The following is a 22719-nucleotide window of genomic DNA, read 5'->3' as shown; positions in this document are numbered from 1 at the left end:
TGGGGGTGGGTGGGTAGGGGCTGGTAGGGTTAAGTTGGCGGCTGGTAGAGAGGGTTGGGTAGGGGAGGTTGGAAGAAAGTTTTGCAAAATGTTTTCCTTAACTTTTTAAGGGAAGTCATTTTCCTTAAATTTTAGGAAAATGAGTTTATTTGGAAAACATTTGACCCAACCAAACATGAGAAATTTGGAAAACATTTCCTTCATACCAAACACACTCTTGTTGATTAACATATTTTCAATATTCGCATCTTCAATGTACATTATTTAGTTTACAATTGTTTTTCCATATTTAAGGGCCATGCAAATTAATCATCTCGACATGCATATTCGATACAATTCTAGTTTGAGTAATGTAGTAGCCCAAGATACAAACTTAAAAAAACCAATTGACAAAAGAGAGGGCCTTTTTAAGAATCCCACCTGTAAGGCAAGAATATAATTTGTGTTATATGTTCACTCCAACAAAATTATATTGAACTTACATGATGTAATAATATCTCAAGTATCAACTTATACCTTTAGGGTCATAAGATAAGAAAACCAATCTCGAGATAAGGTTTATGATTAACTTCATTTCATGTTTGGTACGAGACATACACTATACCATGAATATATTATCCCACCATTTGTGCCAAACGATCAATGCACTTACGTATTGTATGATATAAGGAGCAGAAAGAGTCTTAAACTAAGAAAACAATTCTTACACCCGTATTTTTGTTAAAATGAACAACTTGGACTTCTCTCTTTCTCAAAATATGCACTTTCATTTACAAAAACTTTCAAGCATTTAAAATGATTAGAAATAACACAAACATTTTGCACAAAAACAAAACATTGAATTACCATTTTCTTTAGAGGAACATATGGTTTAAGTCTAACCTTTTCATAACCATTTCTGTTGTTCTTTCTACCCCTGCTCCCTCTGACCCATGTTTACTCGGAAGACCATTTCTCTTGATTTTTCTACCCTGCTCCCTCTATCCCTTGTTTACTTAAAAGAGCGAATGACATACTAAGAAACTTCATTGCTGAAAATGTAGAACAAAAAGTAACTTGAACAAAAAAAAAGATCATGGGATAGTCATTCAAAGAGTCGACCACTTGTTAGAACCAATAGATTAAAATAGACCTTGGACTACGAAAATCATGTAAACATCAAGTGTATGTATAATGGAGGAATTTCAAAAGTAAATAAAAAAATATCAACCTAACAATATAGTTTTTTTTTAAAAAAAAAAGAAATGACCATAGATATTCAATAAAGGAGTATGTTGGAAGTTTAAACTCGAACAACATAGTTATATTGCACTCTACTGGCAATGATAAAAGGAAAATATAATCAATGTAAAGCTTTTTAAGATTCAAATTTAAACTTTCAATCATATTGATGCTTACCAGCAGGATATCGAGCATGTTGATAGTCATAATGTATGACTATCCTTCTACTTTAGAAAAGTGAATTAATTAATAAAACTAATAAATATTAATTCAAAAGAAGCAATATTTAATTTTATTCTCCAATCTAATAATAAGTGTACAATTTACTATGTTGTTAAATGGAAGGAGGCAATAACATAGGTGGACTATCATCATTTGAAATAGATGTAATTGAAATAAGGGAAAAGGGTCTGATATACCCCTCAACTTTGTCATTTGGAGCTTATTTACCCCTCGTTATAAAAGTGGCTCATATATGCCCTTACCGTTATACAAACGGCTCACATATACCCCTGCCGTTATAAAATGGCTCACATTTACCCTTTATTTAACGGAAGTTAAAAAATTAATTTTAAATTTATATTTATTACTTCTATTTTTTCTAAAAAAATTATTTAGGGATATATATGATTCTTCTATCAAAGTTCAAGGTATATTTTAATTTTTTTCATACATAAATTATTTTTTGACTTCTTTTATTATAATTATTTGAGTTTCTTATGCTTATTTTGTTTTTTTCTTTCATTCCTTAGTGTAAAGAAAAAAAATAAACTATTTTTTTTACCGTGTATTGTAATTTTATTTCGTATTCGAAGAAAAAATTTGGTCATCTACAATAAGTTTTACAAGAATATTAGTGAAACATAAATAAATTTGATTATCAAAATAATAATTACAAATTAGTCATTGAAACAAAAAAAAGTCAAAAAAATATGTTTGACGATGATTAAATTTACTCATATGGGATTATATTTATTAGAAAAAAATAATAAAAATTTAGATTAAATTTTTATTTCATTTCCGTTAGAGGAAAAGGGTATATGTGAGCCATTTGTTTACAAATAAGGATATATATGAACCACTTTCATAACAAAGGGTATATCAGCTCTAAATGATAAAGTTAAGGGGTATATCAGACCCTTCTCCCTTGAAATAATTAACAAATATTACCCATGAACTGAAAAGTATGTTGAGAGATAATGATTTCATAAATTTCTCCTTCGATAATATTGCCTTCAATCTTTCTTGAAAGTTGAAGAGTACTTTTGTTTGGGGAAGGGTAAAAAAAATAAGAAATTCATTAGAAAATATAGAGACAATATAATTCGTGAATAGTTCAGTATAGCAGCTTAGACTCACCAAAAAAATAAAAAAAGGTTAATATTACCCAAGCATCATAAAATTGAAGAGGCGTACCTTGTAGAAAATCTACAAGGAAGAGAAAACAAAAAACTTTTAGTTGGTTCAAGCATACTATCAAACACCTTTGTAGCATTAGTTTTTAAAGTAAATTAAATTTGTTTTTCATTAGAAAGAGAAAAAGGGGAGAAAAGCCTTAATAGGTCATTATCTTTAAGCTAAGATTCAAAATCATCCATAAAATTGCACCTGAATATAAAAATTATTAGTATATGCATATTGAAACTTTAATAGTAAACAACCCACAAAAAAAAACGTGATTACACACAAGAAAACTTTTCAATAAAAAAAATCGAACGAAAAATCTTTACTATCAAATGAAAAAATTTGAAAACCATTAAAAAGAAAAAATGCATAATTTTAGAGAAACTTAGAAGAAATCAGTGGTTGGAAAATTAAGAAAATAAAATCTTCCTAAAAAGTACACATGGTTTGATGAGAAAGAACTATAGTACAAATACTAATAAAGAAGTAAAGGATATTGAATAGCCAATCAGATTGGACAAAGTTTATAGTACAATTGACAGTGATATTGGTACAATTATTGATCAGAATAGATAACAAACTAAATACCATGTACAATTTGTAGTACTTATGGTACAACTTGTTTATGTTGTGTTAGTACTTTAGAAGTGCCACTTCTAAATATGAGTAAACTAATAATATATACATAAACTTACATAAATCATTCTTATCTGTATCTATCATTTCCTACGTATTGTATTCATATTATTAATGCAAAATTAAAACTAAGTTCACTTCTAATATATGATAATATAAGGATTCGATTTATGTCAAACAAGCAAATGAAATTTGTTATGCACATTATTTAAGAGAGTTTAATCGCAAAAGAAAAAAGCTAAACAAAATTTTCATTCTCAAGTCTTTAGCATAAAAAAATAATCAAGCAATGAAAAATAGTTCAAACTCAAATCCAAGTGGTGATATAATGATTATATATGGGATATGCCTAAAACTCATACTACTAATTTTTGTGAGTATATGGTTGATGGATGTCGTGAATTTACGAAGAAGGGTGATGATGGAACTAAAGAATAATATATTTGTGTTGATTGTTGGTGTTTTAGGAGTTTTCATCGAATAAATAGTCAATCAGTGTATAGTCATCCAATTCTCCGAGCTTGATTCTTTTACCCACATGTTAATCCACATGGTCGCAAAAATGTGCCAGTTATTTTTCATCCTTCACTGACTCGATTTGTGCCAGAAGGCCAATTTTGTACTATAAGCCCTGACATGATGAAATCTTTAGTCCATGAGAGATTTCTTGGTGAAACATGTTGGTGTTATTACAATGGATGAATATTAGCTAAGAAACAATATTTATTTTATTAGCATAAAGCTATGTTAATTAATTCCTAGTATGTTTTTTTTAACATTAGTAAAGAGAAAGAAGAATTATAGCTTATGCCTACATACAATTGAAAGTTCTTAAGAATAATTACCCAACCTATGATCTAGAGTTGGTTGCGGTGGTATTCCCCTTTAAGATATGGTTTCACTATTCGTACGGTATTCATGTTGATGTATTCACTGATCACAAGAGCCTACAATATGTGTTCACTCAGAGAGAGCTTAGTCTCATACAAAGTAGGTGGTTAGCATTTATCAAGGATTATGATATGAACATTTTTATCACCCAGGTAAGCCTAATGTGGGTTCAGATACCTTAATCAGGTTGTCTATGGGTATTACTGCCCATCTTGAAGAAGATAAAAAGGAAATAGCAAAATATGTGAATAGACTTGCATGCTTAGGAGTCCGACTAATGGATTCCACAGAATGAGGAATAGTGGTGATGAACGGAGCTGAATCATCGTGTGTATCAGAAGTGAAAGAAAAGCAAGACCAATATCTCATTTTTCTTGAGTTGAAGGCAAATGTTCAAAAGCAAAGAATATTATCTTTTGAACAAGGGGGATATTTGAGATATCAAGGTAGAGAGTTTTTACCAAAGGTGGATGGACTCTAAGAGAGGATCATGGAGGAAGCTCATACCTCCAGATACTCAATTCATCCTGGTTCCACAATGATGTACTGCGAATTGTGATTGGTGTAATAGTATGAACAAGGGCATTGCCAAAAATTTGTTTCCAAGTGCCCAAATTGACAACAAGTTAAAGCAAAGCACCAATGGTGGGGAGGTTTGGCTCAGAAAATATAACTTACAGAGTGGAAGTGAGATATGATTAATATGGATTTAGTCATAGGCTTAACCAAATCTTCCAAGTAGCATGATTCTATTTGGGTGATAGTCGATAGAATGACAAAATCAGCTCACTTTTTACCAGTAAAGACTACTCATTCGGCAGACGATTATGCTAAGTTGTACATCCAAGAGGTGGTAAGACTTAATGGTGTTTCGATCTCTATTATTTCAGATAGAGGTACATAATTTACTACACAATTTTGGAATACTTTCAGAAAGTTTTGGGCTCAAATGTGAACTTAAGTACTCTATACCTTTCATCCTCAAACAAACCGGCAAGCAAAGCATACCGTTCAGACAGTAGATGATATGTTGAGGGCATGCTTGATTCGATTTCAAAGGGAGTTGGGATGATCACCTACCTCTCATTGAGTTTCTTACAGCAACAGTTACCACTCTAGCATCCAAATGACTCCTTATGAAGCTCTTTATGAGAGAAGATGCAAATCTCCTAATGGATGGTTTGAAGTTGGTGAAGCAGGTTTTATAGGACAAGATTTAGTTCACCATTCTATGTATTAAAAATATTGATATCCTTCATTGATCATTCCAACTAAAAATATTGGGATCAAGGATAGTCTATCTTATAAAGAGATTTCGGTTGAGATCTTAGATGGCCAAGTTCGCAAGTTGAGAACAAAAGAAGTAGATTCAGTCAAGGTCCTTTGGAGGAACCAAAGTGTTGAAGAATCTAATTGAGAAGATGAAGAGGAGATGAAGAACAGATATCCACATCCCTTCGAATCCAGAGAAAATACAGACCAAGATACTAATTTTTCTTCTTCGTACTCTTTAAATTATTAGTAAGCATGTTATTGTTGCATTTTTATGTTGGGTGTTTGAGCTTAATGTTATCACCCTTAGTATAGTAGGAATACATTCATTCGAGGACGAATGTTCCCAAGGTAAAGATATTGTACCATCGTGAAAGTAGAAAGAACTAGAAAGGAGTTTAAAATCTGGAAATACTTTTTTTTGGAAAGTATAGGTTAATCTGGAAAATTTAAGTTCTAACTGAGTTTTGTTCATTTCAAACAGTCATAACTCCTAACTCAAGATGAGGTAGGAGTAGTACCAGATATGGTTAAAAAGCCCTTGGTAGGATCTTTTCAAAGCAGTCGAGTTTTCGAGTTTAGAAGAGTGAGTTATGCCCTTTGGAAGTTGGGCTATTGGATTAACGTAATGTCCAATTCTGGCATTTTAAAGGGTATTTTAGTCTTTTCACTACCTTATTAATTTAATCCATTTTAGAAGTTTAATAAGGGTTAAGCCTCAATTTAGTTAGTTTGGAAGTTGGAAATTTTCACACTAGGGTTAAGGAGAAAGGAGAAGAAAAGAGAAGAAAAAAAGACAAGATTCACCAAGATCATCGAAGTTAACATGTGGATTTCGTCAGGGATGGTCGTTAAAAAGGTATGTGAGTCTTACACAATGTTGGGTTCGTTCACCCACGTTCCAACATATTTGATTCAGCGTTATTTTATTCATTAAAGATTGGATTTTGAATGTTGTTCTTGAATTGCTTTCATTCTTGAACATGAGTTGATGTTTATGAATTTCTTGAGTTAGATAGTGTTCTTCATCGGATTAGATCCTTGTATATATGAATTGGGTACATATATCTAAGGTGAATTTCAGGAAATAAATTTGATTAGAATGATTTAAGGTCAAGAAAACAAGATGAAAATCTGTCAGGTGTCACCCTGGCAGGTTCAGGAGCGGCGCGCCCCATATGAGCCAGAGGGTTTGGGGCGGCACGCCCAAGTGGAGACTTAGACTAATGGGTCTAGCGCGGTGCCCCCAGAATGCGTCCAAATCGGTGTTTTTCGCCCAGTTTTTGTAATTCAGTCCAATTAAGCCTTTCTAAAGTGTTTTAACACTTCCTAATGATTCAAACTACTCTAAATGATTTCTAATCATAAATAAATCATCCAGAAACATACATTACTATTGCCAATCTGTGTTATAAAATCAGAAATTACTGATTCTAATAAATTATTCAGAAACACGAAGTAAGTGAAATTTATAGAACCGGTAAGAGAGATGAAAAGAAATTTAATTCACAAAAACTAAAATCTGTAAAAACGTACTATAATCTGAAAACCTTTTAAACCGGGAAAAGATCAAGTCCACTGACTCACAGTGTCCCCTTAAGGAAATTATTCCCCTCTAGTATCCGAGGTTTGATTTGGAATATAACCTTCCATGGTGAAATGATCTTAATCAGCAGAGTGTAGATACCAAAAACTCTACTGTCAGCGAACCAATCCACAGCGGGAAAGTACACGAAGAAAAATGTGTGCAGAAGAAGAAGAAGAAGATCAGGAAAATTCGTAAGAAAATTTTCTGAAGAATGAGTGGTATTTATAGGCAAGAAGAACAGGTTTCGAAAGGTTGCAACCCTTTCAGAATTCACACGACCAATAATGAAAGTTTGCAACCTTTCAAATGGTACTAACTGTTCCAGAAAGTTGCAACCTTTAAGAACAGTCATGGCGGGAAATTTGAATAAAACGGAAAAGTTCAAATAAAATGGATTGCGCGTAGATCCGAGTTGGGTCGGGTTAGTCAACTAAAAAGTTGGAACATTTCGGTTAATTTTCAACTTCTTTTATCAACTAATTAATTGAAAAGATTTTTGACAAAGCCAAAGCCGTAGCCGAAGCCGAAGCCGAAGCCGAAGTCGTAGCCGTTGCCATAGCCGAAGATGAGACGAACGAGTGACGACAACGATGCGAGGGGGGTCCCTCTTTCCAACCCTTTTAACAGTTAATAGGAGTGTTTCTATATTTAAACTCTCTAATTTATCTTTCAACCACCGATGAGGGGCAAATGCCTTTTCATTAAAGCATAAGAGGAATTTTCAAGTTCCCAATTCTTCAAGTTCTCAACTTTTCAAATTCCTCTCTTTTCCTTTATTTCCCATCAATTCTTGCTACATACCCAACAATTACAACCTTGAATCCATAACTTCAAATTCAAGGAAAGTTTAGAGCCAAGACTAGAAAGTTATTAAAGCCATTCAAGAAGTCTTTTACAAATGTTTTCCAAACTTTGTTTATTAGACATAAGGATCAGGTTGAGTAAAGAGTAAATATAAGAAGAAGAAGTTTATTTCAACTTTCATAAGTCAATCAAAAATGTTTTAAATGTTGTTTTAAGACTTAAGGTTGAGTTCAATTCAGAGTAAATAGAAGTCTTTTCTTCAAAGGAGTATATGGGGACTAAATATTCCTAAAGCAGTATTAAAATATTTTTGACATTTTAAAAAAGAATGGGAAGTGAGATTTCCAAAGAGTCTTCGGGCTAGTTTTCAGTTAAAGAGTAATAACTTTCTAAATGAAGCAAGCAAGGAACTAAGATTTCCAAGGTAGCCTTTGAGCTATGTTTTTGAGCACTAATCTCAAATCATAGAAAAAGTATGTTTTTAAAACATAAGAGTCGGTATATTTTTAAAGTAGTATTGAGCACCGATATGGGGGAGAGTTCAAAAAACTCACAATCACATAAACCATGTAGCCACCATGGGTAGAAAAGGGTCATACTTTTTAGATGAAACATTTTCACAGTAGACTAGTGCATCCATTAGTCAGTTAAAGTCTTACACCTTTTGATGGGTATAGGATGTGTTGGCAGCGTGAGGTAGATCATTGTATCATCACTATAGCTCTTAAGTTATGGTTGTCGGTTAGACAAACTTTTCAATAAATTAAATGTATTTTGTATATACATCAATTTATTTGTATTTTTACGTTTAAAGTTGATTGAATCTTTGTATATATTTCGAGTTTACAACATGTTTTTAGACAACTTTTCTCTATATTGCACTTTCTTTTAAATTGCTTTATATGGAAATGAGTCGGTTATATTGAGTTATATTATTTATGAGTTGAGTAGAGCCAATGTAAGTGTTGCTTCTTACTCTTTTCAAGCTTAAGTTATTTTAGCTTTCCAACTCATATACTCGTACATTCAATGTACCGATGCTAGTTGACCTATATCGTATCATGACATAGACGCAAGTAACGAGCATCGGCATCTGGCGCACCGTTGATCTAGTTGATCACTTATAATCAGTTGGAGAGCCTTCTTACATTTTAGAGGACTCCTTTTATTGTTTTTTTCCCGGTACTTTCTTTCTTAGGATATTGTGTGGTCTGTCCCCATATCCCTTTCAATTTTAGAGGCTTCATAGATAGACAATGAGATTTTAGTCATTAAGTCTTTTCATCTTCTTTGATTTGTTAAGACTTGGGTTGCCACTTTTGGACAATTGAATGTTTTAAACCTTTACAACATTCATAGTTAGTATGATTTATCACTTCAGTTGAGTTTTTATCTTTATAGTTATTGATCATTGTCTTTCGCTGAGTTATGCAAGCTAGACCAAGGATTCGCTCAAGACCAACAATGGTCATTGAGTGGTGGCCACGTCCAGGGTGTAGGCTCAGCATTACAAACCTAGTTCTAATTTAAAATTTTCTTTTAATATAAATCCAATGGACTATATATACTTATTCGATAAATATTTGGTTTATTTTTATTTCCAAAATTGAATAAATGGGTAAAATTATTAAGAATTTGATTAGATAAATAAAAAAATAGTAATTAATCAATAACTAATAAGCTAACCAATGATACGTACTTCAAGAAAATATGATACGAAATAGACACCAGTTTTTATGTAACAACTCAAAGTTATACTAGAACCATTTATTCAGCTGCAAAAGACCTTAACTTTGAAAGTTTATTCAAATTTTTATATTATAATTTTATTATGAGAGAGTGTGATTATAAAAATGCAAACAATGTTTTTTCACTATTTTGTTTTGTATATTACTTTTTATACTATATAACAAGAGGGAATACAAAGCTCCTCTCCGTCAATATGCATGCTTTTTGACAGAGGATATTTGAGAAATTTCATAATTATCTTGCTTTAGCTCCAATGTAACTCATGTTTTAAAATGTAAACCATTCTTTGATTAGAAAAAATAGTCCAGATCACCTGTGAACTTGGGTCTACATATTGCACGTGCTTTAAATCATTTTAAAGAGTTTCATTTCTTTGATCATGTGGGCCACATACAAACTTCAATTTACATCTACCTTATGAACCTCCGAGATTTATATGCCCCATAAAGTCTATACAATTATGAAATTATGAATTAATTAAACACGGAAATTATACGCTTATTGATACTAAATGATAATTTGATACATATAAATGCATAGCTGCTATATTTACCATAATTTTTCCTTGTAGAAAAACACAAAAATACTCTCTCAATTTCATATTAATTAAACTTGTGAGATAATTCACATATATTTTGTTCAACAATTATTTACCAACAATAATACAATTATCATCCTTTTATATTTTAATGATAATAATAAATATGAGTATTTATAACCAAAAAACTATTTAAATAATGTCTAATATTTTTGCTACTCTGAATGCAATAACATTAACTCAATCATCACTAAATATTTTTGTGGTAGTAAATCTTACTAGAAAATAAAAATCTAAATATATATTTTGTTAAAGTTGTTCTATATATGGAAATCCACAAATCCAATTGCTAAGTTATTTTTTTTAAAAAAAATCATCTCTGAAAATAGAAGTATATTTCAATTTTCCTCTATATTTCAAAAGATGTATGATGGTCTATTACATTTAAGTCTTTTTGTCCTATATCCTAATAGGTGAATGTTTTTCATTATATTAGTTTCACAAATAATGACAAAGGAGCAGTCAAATGTATCTTTAGTTACTTCATTTTCAAGTATAGTTTAGTAAAGAATTAGATTTATTTTTAGTAGTACCTAATAGTATGATTTAAATAAATAAATAAAAATGTGCTTTCATTAATAATTTAAACTTTTAAATAAGATATTCAGTCAGTTCAATATGGTATCAAATCAAGTAAAAAATCATCTATAAAAAACAAAGCAAATAATGTCTAAATTAAAAAAATAATTGTAATTCCAATATATATTTGCATCAAATCACTAAGGGGTCACTTAGTAGCGTGTATAAAATAATACCCAATAGAGTGTATTATTAATGCAAACATTAGTAATGCGTGTATTAGTTATACTTGTACTAGTTATGCATATATTATTTCTTATGCAAGTTTGTTTTAGTGTATTAAAAAGTATGTATCGTATAAAAATATTTATTTACAAAAGTATCATTCACAATTATATGGTGAAAAATAAGTGAAAGTACTTTTGAGGGGTAAGTGAGTCTTTGACCATATTATGCATGCATTAAATTCTTTGTATTACTAATACCATAGATTTATAGGTATTAGTAATGCACTCCTCAATACATAACAACATTAGTTATACATAGTGTGGAAAATGCATCAAACAAGGAATTAGTAATGCATATAATTAATGCATGCATTACTTTTGCTAATACACTCTACCAAACAGCCCCTAAATATAATTACCACAAATGATGAATTAGTGTAGACTCAACATTTAATTTTTTACTTGGCAGAATAGTTTGGTGGACCCTCGTACTTGTATCGGATTATATTATGGACTCTTCTACTTAGCTTTTTGTCATTTTGACCCTTATACTCAACATAACACAATATATTAACCCCCTCTGACCATTGATTATCCTTATGTGACATTAATAAAAGAAAGAAGACTTTTTTATCTTGTGGTTCTAAATTAAAGTTATTCAAATGTACCAAAATGTCCTTCAAACTTGTGGTCTTAAACATGCCACTTGGAAAGTTAAAGTTAAAGTGTTGCCAAAAAAGGAAAGGTGTCATTCTTTTTTAAACACACTATAAAGGAAATAGGGACATTATTTTTAAACAGAGGGAGTATTTTTTACTTCATTTGAAAGTAAAAAGGAAGAATAGTATGGTGGACCATCGTACTTGTATCCGATTGTATTATGGACTCTTCCACTTAGATTTTTCTCATCTGAACTCCTGAACTTAACCAAAATGAGATTTTCAAATCCCTCTGACCAAGTGCATATCTCACTCTCCCTTACATAGATGTCATGTTATATGAATGTCATATCCATGTCATTTATATTAATGTCAAGTCATAATTTTCTTTATAATAATTTTTTAATTATTAGTAAAAATATTAAATAAAAGATAAATTTATAAAAATCTATTTTATCAAATAAAATAAAATTATTATTTTTGAACACCTTTCCTCCACCTTCCCTAACCTACCATCACTGTCAAAAGTCTACCATCTCCATATCCCCATTTTTTTCTTCTTCGGTTTTTTTACAATCCAGCAATCTGATGAAGTTATGAAACTACTTTACTCCCCTCTAGTGTCACTTTAATTTATTACTGACAATTCTAATCCTCCCTATTTTCACTATTTCACCACCAAGCCGGCGTCGTAAAACCCATTAGAATCCAACTGTAAAACCCAACATAGCATTTCTGATTTTCCGGCATGAATATCAATACAAACTTGTAGGAATAAGGTAGAGAATCTCGTTGATGCCGTAGAAATCGATGGAGCCATTGCGTAGTCTCCTTTTTTTACGCCGGCGTCCATTTTCGCCGGTGTCATCGTTATTTTTACCGGCGAGATCAAAGTAACAACAACCTAAGTCATCTAAAAACCACAATAACAATAACCAAGCCACCTAACAACCAGATCTAACCAAACTTTTCATAATGCAATGCTAACTACTATTTCACACTCCATATTGCTTACAAATACAAGAATAATTTTGACACCAAAAGAGGTCAAGTTACTCATTAGAGATATCAACACCTCCACTATTTTCTGATTTTTTCTTTGCTTATTATTTTCAAAAATTTTTGCCCAATTTCGTTTTTTATTTAAGGTAACAAAAAAAAAGAAAAACAAGAAAGAAGTTTAAAAGGAGCAAGGAAAGGCAGAAAGATAGAAATTCAGGTATGAGAGGGGAAAAAGGGAAAGTGATGATTGAAAAGGAAAAAAAAATAGGAATGGATGGGAGAAAGAAGAAAGAAGGGAAAGAAAAATGAAGATAAATAACAATAGGGTGTGGATAAGAAAAAAAATAGGTTGGGGTTGGGGTGGCTGGAGAAAAGGTAGTGTGGGGAAGAAGATGGAGGTAGTGTGGGGAAGAAGATGTAGTTTTTTTCCTTTTTAAATTTATTTTTTTAAAAAAATAATTTTAATAACTTAAAAGTAAAAGTTGAAATTTCAAATATCATCCTTTTTTAAACTGAGAGAGTAATTCTTATACGTATATATCTTTTCAAACGTTTTGTACAGACACTAATGCAAAATTGTTAAATAAATTCACTTCTACTATAGATAATACCATGAGTAGATTTATTTCAAACAAGCAAATAATGAACTTTATTACACACATTATTTAAGAGAGTCTTAGAACGCAACACAACAAAAACAAAATAAATTTTTCATTCTTAAGTCTTTACCAAAATAAGAAAAAACATGTAATGACAAACAGTTCAAGCTCAAATCCAAGTGATGATATGATGATAAAATATGGGATATGCCTAAAATATCATGCTACTAATTTTGGATACTATGCGGTAGATGGATGTCGTAAAATTTGTGAAGAAGGGTGATGATGGAACTAAAGAAGCATATATTTGTGCTAATTGTGGATGTTTAAGGAGTTTTCATTGAATGAATAGTCATTCATGTATCGCCCTCCAATACTTCGATCTCGCTTCTTTCACCCACAGGTTTAACCACATGGTGATGACAATGCGCCAATTATTTCTCATTCTTTCATTTACTAGATTTTGCTAATTCAATACATCAGAAGGCCCGTTTTCTACAATTATCGTTGACCTGATAAAATCTTTCGTCCATGAGAAATTTCTTGGTGACCTTTATTGGTGTTATTACTAAGGATGAATATTTGCTATGAAGCAATATTTATATTATTAGAATAAAGTTATATTATTTAATCTCTAGTATGTTTTTTTTACATTAGTAAAGAAAATAAAAAATAATGTTCAATTTCTAATGTTTGATATTTTAACGAATTGCGTGAATTTTATTTTCATGTAGTTATCTAGTTACTTGATGAGTAAAATTGTGACTTGCTTGATTAATTGTTTTATGCAATATTAAGACAGAAAAAAAGGGTAAATGTGCATGTTGACTAGGTAATGGCTATATCATAATGTTCTGTATTTTTGTCTTCTATTCATTAAATTTTTTTGTTCTTCAAAGAAAATACCTTATAAGTTAAGTATCTAGCAAAGTATAAATTTTATATTATTTTCTTTTGAGTTTTTTGTTTAATTTTTTAATTGCTTCTACTTTGAAAAAAAATGTATTTCTTTCACATTAAAAGCATGCTTTTGTTTCTTCATTTGAAAAAAAATGATAATAAAATAGCATGTTCGTTTTTGTATCAACTTAATTAGATTTTTATTTAAAAACAAAAATATTATTATCAACTTTTTAAAAAGAATTTAATGCCAAGCAAATTAAATACTAAACTACTTTATAGGTATGAATTGTCCATTTTTTTACAACATTTATTAATTCATAAATAAAAAAATCACATGCATAATGTTTTTCAGAACATAAATTACAATACATAGATAAAGTTATCTTTTATTTACAAAATATATTTAATTTATAAAACATAAGAATTTATATATTTAATTTTTTTTGTTACTAAGGGATGAGTATTTTATTTGGATTGATATGTCACATCTTTCACCATGTTGAATCAAGATTGAAATTTTTTCACTATATTTTTAAAAGATTTACATCACCTATTACATTTTAAATTTTTTGTCCTATGTCCTAATATGTGAATGTTTTTCATGCTATTAAATTCAAAAATAATGACGAAGCAGTAGTCAAATGTATTTTTAATTATTATATTTTCAAGCAATACCTGATAGTATGATTAAATGAATATAAAAAAATATGTTTTCATTAATAATTGGGAAAATACACAAATAACCCCTTTGACTATGACAGAAATTCCAGAGACACACCTTAACTAAACTAAGGCCCCATTACCCCCGAACCTATTTTTTTTGGTAATTTTGTGCACCTTCTGGCTTACATGGAATCCAAATATCACTCACGCACCTCAATTGTGTGGAGTCACGGAGTGTGCCACGTACCACAAAAGGTGTATAAAGTTACAAAAAAAAAGTTTACGGGGTGAGGAGGGGGGGGGGTAATAGGACCTTATTTTAGTTAAGGTGTGTCTCTTGAATTTCGGTCATAGTCTTTGGGTACTTATGTCTTATCCTTTAATAATTTAAATTTTTAAATAGGATATTCACTTAGTTCAATATGGTATTAGAGCAAGTAAAAAGTCATGTATAAAAACTAAGTAAATAGTGCCTAAATCAAATAAATTAACTTGTAATTTCAATATATACTTGCATAAATTCATTAACTATATTAACCATGCACGATCAATTATTGTAGACTCAACCTTTAAATTGTTACTTTTAAATTAAATTACTTAAAAATCAATATGGATAACATATGAAGTAAATATACTCTTAGGTTGGTTAGGATATAAGATGTGAAATCATATTATGATATCATAATATTCTTAGGAGTCGCATCGATAAATCACACATAATTTTATAAATATCCAGTAGTGGTAGTAGTAATTAGTTATTCTTTAATTTAATTCTTTCCCATGGTAGAATAATCTCTTCACGCGGAGCATAAGTCCTTTTTTATAAATTTCAAAATGATGGTGTATATATTAACTTATAGATCAAGAGTTGCGTTAAAAATAAGACTACGGTTTGAAATTAAAAATCATACTTTGTTGGAGATATTAGTCTCAAATCACATGTCCAAATATTAATTTGAAATCAAGATGTCATAGTGTATGTCCAAATATAAGCTTAGAATAAAAGAGTTGTATAACAAATATAATTTCACCTCTATTTTGATTACTCAATTGTAAGAATGTGAGTAGAAATAATTTGATGTCGCAATAAGAAATCAGGAGATGAAATCAATGTTTGGACATGCGATTTTAAGCTGATTGCATATCATGAGATTAAATCTCAAATTCTCCAAAAATCATGATCTGAAAATTTTCAAATTTAAAAATAGACCAACAAATTTAAATTTTTTAAACACAAATCACATCTATATCTACTAATAATTTATTTCACACGTAATATAAAATATATAATTCATACCATTACTTTTTGTAACGATCCATTTGGTTGTTTTGAGTACTAGAGCTTTCTATGACATAAAATACTTTTTTAAAAGGTTCTAAATGAATATTTTGGACTATTTGTAATTATGATTATGAAATTGACGGGATTGATTTAATATTTTATTTAGTTGATGGTTAAAGAAAATAACATTTAAATTTATTGTGGGTCACTTTTACCATTTATTTTATAATTAGTCATATAGTAATTAGGTAAAAAAAATAATTGGTAGAACAAATAAAAGAGAAGAGGGGAATAAAGCAAACGGCGCTGACCGAAAGAAAATCATGGAAGCTTCAGGTGAGCAAATCAATATTGAGATTACTACTTATACAAATAGGTATTATTATAACATTTTCAATCTCAACTCAAATTAGATAATATTTTATAACTATAGAGTGGAAGTTCGACTAGTCATAAAACAATTATTTTGCCACATGAGTTGATTGGAAAAACTAATCAAACATTAATGATCAGTGATGGAGGAAAATTATTATTATATAATTATTATAATGTTAGGGGGTAAGAATATTAAGGTGTTGAATTTATATGAAAGTGTCTACATTGATATAACTAGTGGAGAATATATTTAACAACTAAAGTTCCTATTTGGGGTTATAGGAGTATAACTATCATGACATATGGGTATTGGGATCGTGCAACACTCAGGTAAGTATGTGGTGGAGGGTTGGATGCCGCTGGCTTCTTAACCAATGGCTTTAGACGTCTAATATTAATATTATGGTCTTGTATTATAAATTATTTTTTGACATACTAAGATAGGTTATTAAATATAAGACGTATTATATTGATTGAATACCATTAAGGTCAAAAAAATTGGAGAAATCAATAATTACCCTTAGGTTTGACCTTTAGGAAATTGTTTATATAATTAGATGAGTTTTTGAGTTTTGGCTAGACATAGAATAATATGAGTGTTTGTAGGCTTATTAACTAACAAATTATGCATATATACTTGATAGATTGGAAAAGTTTGGAAGTATTGAGGAAAGGAAAAACATTGGAAAAGTAGTTGTTTGACTTCGGTTCTTCGGTGGAGGTAGGTTATGATTTATGTTATTTGAAATTAAAGTCTTAATAGGTATTTATATGCATTGAATGATATTGTGATGTTTTCTATGTAATTGATTGTGTGGTTGTGTGTGGCTCTGTTGTGTGTTTGTGATTGGTCTGAAATCCTGAGACTTGTAATTTATATTCTTGAACCGTATTTAGCGAAGTGAGACCTTGAATAAAGAAAACTTGATGAAATATTATCAATGAATTGAAAGTGCTAATAATAAATGATAAATTAATGGTATAATTGGATTGTAGTGTCACGTTCCGACACGGTATTCTAAGTTCAGAGTGTCACGTTCCGACACGGTATTCTTGGATAGGAGTGTCACGTTCCGACACGGTATAATTGAATCGGAGTGTCACGTTCCGACATGGTATTCTTGCATCGTACTGTTACGTTCCGACACAGTAATATTACAGGAAAAAGATATGGAATTAACTTAATGTACTAAATGTCAATGAACCCATTTTTCAAATGAGAGTGGCGTGGAGACATGAGTTCTCATGAGTGTGGTTGATATTATGATTGATTATGTAGTTACTTGTTCATGTTATTTGTTTCTTACCACCTATTAAGTATCATTGTTGAGTTCACACTATTATTCATTTTATATTAGTTTCTATTTTGGGTTGGCTGATGATACCAACTCAGTACATGTTGTCCCGTACTGAGCCCTACTTGCGTTTTTCTTTATTTTTTTTTATGGAGTGCAGCGAGTGTAGCAATGACTTCTAATTGCCCTCAGCTCTAGCCAGTCTCCAGCTTATCAGGTTCCAGGGTTAGCTATTCATACAAGCTCGTGTTGGATTCTCTCAGACATGACATGATGTCCTATGTTTTCGAACACATGCCATTTGATTCTTTTATTATGGTGTATTTGATATTCTTAGACTTACACTTGTAGATTAAATGTCCTTGATGTGATGACTTTCAGGTTTTGGGAAATGATATTAAGTAAGATTTTGAGCTTCCACATTATGTTTGTATTTTGTAAGTTGGGTTTAGTTTGTTGGTTCTCCCACCTAGGAGGTTAAGTGTGGGTTCCACTCACGACTCGTTTTGAGTCGTGACACGATTAAAACCTTTTATATCTCATAAACAATAATTTTTCCCAACATAAATTTATTATTACATTAAATCAGTTGCTACTCTACCATTTACAATAACCAAATTCATTATTTTTTATCAAATTTATTTACAAATTAAATTGACCAACAAATGACTCAGAGTAACAATGTTAGTTCACAGTATCAGTCATATAATTGAAAAATGCAAGTTCAATTTGAGAAGATTATCTGTAGGATGTGCGGTATTATATTAAATACTAGACACAACAACTTATGTTAATTTTTTTTTAATGAAAATAAGTTTTTTCAATAAATACTCTAATATTTTAGAAAAGTTTTTTGATATTATATTATGCGATTTTATAAACTTTTTCTAATTTGTTAAGATCTTATAAAGAAGTGAGGCAATTTTAATAGTTTTACAAGCTATAAGGTTTTATGATTAAGAGAAAACAAACAACATAAAATGTCCAAACAAAACTTCAACTTCATTCTCATAATTTCAAATCATGATTTAATATCACATGGTCAAACTGACCCTAAATATATACATCAAATTGATAGATGTATAACATGTCGTTATATATAAATATTTTCTCATCTAATCATATGACTATATATATATATATATATATATATATATATATGCATATATACTAGATAGGCCAAGGCTAGTGCTTTGCACGGCCCAACATGGTAATTACAAAAGTGGGAGATGAAATGTTCTACATTAAAAATAAATATGTACCACAATCCAAACAATAGCTCTGAAATCAAGCCTTCAACGTCAAAATCCACCCAAAGTAAAAAGACACCAGAAATGCCATAAAATCAATCCAAAAACAACACTATCCACCTGCATAAAAATTAAAATATCTAGTGTAACGACATGAAAATATCATAATGGTAACTCTCCAATTGAAGATATTTTATTCAGCCTAAAATAGAGATAGTTGTTCTTGTGATGACAACTACACCACCTATGATCATCTTGTGTAAAAATCAGACCTGCACTAAGTATTGTTTCTGTCGAGGCTCTATCTTATTAATCATGAATAACGTGCCTCTTACAATGAATAAGTAATTTCAGAGTATATTCCTGCAATTAGTGTAACGACCTGTTTAGTCGTTTTGAGCAGCAGATTTATTTCTGGAAAAACTGGCTAAGATTACGGACATCACGACGGACCGTCATAGGCACGACGGCCCGTCACAGATGTCTCGTTTCAGCATACTTAGGAATTCTGAAATTGGGTACTGAAAATCGACTCTCTGTAATCGGTGACGGACCTGCAGGACGTGCCGTCACATCCACGACGAGCCGTCGTAAGCTCCCGTTGCAAAACACTTCAACTCTTGAGAAATTGGTACGGGAAACGAGTCTCTGACCGTCAGGACGGAGGTGCAGGACGGACCGTCACAGGTGTGACGGGCCGTCACAGTCCACCTGGACTTTGGGGAGGTTGCGACGACCATCGTGACGGACCGTCGCAGGCACGACGGCCCGTCACAGGTTGCGCAAGTCCCAGGCAGAATCGGATTTCTTCACACGTTTTAAGGGACGCATTGGACTATTCTTTCCTTAATTATAAAGTTAGAGGGTTAATATTAATAAGTCTAATTACTTGGGGGTTAAAAGAGGTAACCTTAAGTTAATTAGTGGGTTTTATTGTCCTCTTTCACACTTAATTATATGTTAATTAGGGTAAAAGAAAGAGGGTTTTGAATAAAAACAAACAGAAAGAACAAGAGAGAGGGAGAATAACGCACGAGTAGAGAGAGGAGAAACGAAGAGGAAAACACAAACTTTGGGAAACTTGCTTGCTTGATCACAATTCTTCGGTGGAGGTAGGTTATGGTTTTTACGATATTCGTAGTGAACTCTTAATAGTGAATGATATGTATTGATAGTATTATAAACCCTGCTATGTGTTTAATTGTATGCTTGCATGATTGTGATTATGAAATTGTGATAAACTAAGCATGATGAAGTTATTGAATCCTAAATCTTGAAAGAAACCCTAATTCACTGTTAATGATGATGCCTTAGTATAAAAGAAGGCTTGATAAATTATATAATGAGATTGATGATGCCTTAGTATAAAAGAAGGCTTGATAAATTATATAATGAGATTGATGATGCCTTAGTATAAAAGAAGGCTTGATAAATTATATAATGAGATTGATGATGCCTTAGTATAAAAGAAGGCTTGATAAATTATATAATGAGATTGATGATGCCTTAGTATAAAAGAAGGCTTGATAAATTATATAATGAGATTGATGATGCCTTAGTATAAAAGAAGGCTTGATAAATTATATAATGAGATTGATGATGCCTTAGTATAAAAGAAGGCTTGATAAATTATATAATGAGATTGATGATGCCTTAGTATAAAAGAAGGCTTGATAAATTATATAATGAGATTGATGATGCCTTAGTATAAAAGAAGGCTTGATAAATTATATAATGAGATTGATGATGCCTTAGTATAAAAGAAGGCTTGATAAATTATATAATGAGATTGATGATGCCTTAGTATAAAAGAAGGCTTGATAAATTATATAATGAGATTGATGATGCCTTAGTATAAAAGAAGGCTTGATAAATTATATAATGAGATTGATGATGCCTTAGTATAAAAGAAGGCTTGATAAATTATATAATGAGATTGATGATGCCTTAGTATAAAAGAAGGCTTGATAAATTATATAATGAGATTGATGATGCCTTAGTATAAAAGAAGGCTTGATAAATTATATAATGAGATTGATGATGCCTTAGTATAAAAGAAGGCTTGATAAATTATATAATGAGATTGATGATGCCTTAGTATAAAAGAAGGCTTGATAAATTATATAATGAGATTGATGATGCCTTAGTATAAAAGAAGGCTTGATGAATTAGGGGATCGGGTGCCACGTTCCGGTACCAGGATAGAATATGAGGATCGGAGTGTCACGTTCCGACACCAGGATAGAATATGGATCGGGTGCCACGTTCCGGTACCAGGATAGAATATGAGGATCGGAGTGTCACGTTCCGACACCAGGATAGAATATGGATCGGGTGCCACGTTCCGGTACCAGGATAGAATGAGGATCGGAGTGCCACGTTCCGGCACCAGGATAGAAATAGAGGAGCGGAGTGTCACGTACCGACACAAGAGGAAGAAAGATAATGAATCTTGAAAGATAATGAATATACTCAATCTAATGAACCCAATTCCCAAATGAGTATGGTATTGAGGCTTGAGTCCTCATGTGTGAACTTAGTGGAAATTGTTAATGATATAGTACTCGTTGTTGCTACATGTTAAGCATCATAGTTGATTTTATGATATTACTTGATATATATTATCTTCTATTTTGAGTTGGCCGATGATACTTACTCAGTACTTGTGTTGTACTGACCCCCTACTTTTATGTTTTCTTCTTTGTTATTTGTGGAATGCAGCAAACGTTCCGTCAACTTCAACTCAGCAGTAAATCAAGCCAGTCTTCGACACACCGGATCTTCAGGGTGAGCTAACGCTTCTAGCTTGGACTGGGTCTTCTTCTTCGAGTCTTGATGCCTTGAACTTCCGGCATGGACTAGCTTTTTAGTTATTTTTGTTCTTAGACATTCTTAGTTTAGTAATTTGAGATAGATGTTCTTGTGATGATGACTTCCAGATTTTGGGGAATTAATAGATGTTGATTTGTTTTATTTAATGAGTTTAAGTCTTCCGCATTATTTTCTGTTAATATATGTTAAAATGATAAGGGTTAGATTGGTTGGTTCGCTCACATAGGAGGGAAACTGTGAGTGCCAGTCGCGGCCCCGGATTTGGGTCGTGACAATTAGATTGTCTATAATTTGCCTGAAAACAAAAACAAGTTGAACATTAAGATCATGTTATTCACAAAGGTTATTATATTATTTTCTTCAATCGGTAAAATAAAGATAATTATATCGAACAATTTCTTATACACAACCACAATAGAAAATAAGGTCCTATATTTCGCTATGAGAAAAAATGACCATACAAGCAATCAGTGATTGTCTTTTACTATAAGAGAATAAAACACCTCCCTAGACATATGTGTAATTGAGCTAAAAGTTCACTTCCATGTGTTTCCTTTTAATGTAGTTATAAAGACCAAACACAAACATAGTCGCTTCCCCTGCTAATCCACCTAAAATTCTTATTCAAAATTGAAATTTGTTGAAAAATACTAACACTTGTAGCACCATAAGATAATTCACATACCTCCCTGATTAGCATCCCTACTATGACACACCCCCTCTCAACTTCTAGTCAGTGCATACTTCTCTAAGTCATTAGCCCTTTATCGAGTGAGACCATCAGTTTTTCTATTGTAGTCACGACATTAAAAGTATGACATAAATCTGTTATGTACGTAGTCAATTAATATAAGATTCGTCAGCTTTTTCTAATATGGCTAATCATCATAAAAATAGAAGTTTTATCTGGGAGCTCATTTAAAGGAAAGCGGATAAGTCAATTATGGATG

The sequence above is a fragment of the Solanum pennellii genome, chromosome 5 (genome assembly GCF_001406875.1).
Source record: "Solanum pennellii chromosome 5, SPENNV200".
In the NCBI taxonomy this organism is placed as follows: Eukaryota; Viridiplantae; Streptophyta; class Magnoliopsida; order Solanales; family Solanaceae; genus Solanum; species Solanum pennellii.
Note: the sequence above shows the minus strand (reverse complement) of the source record.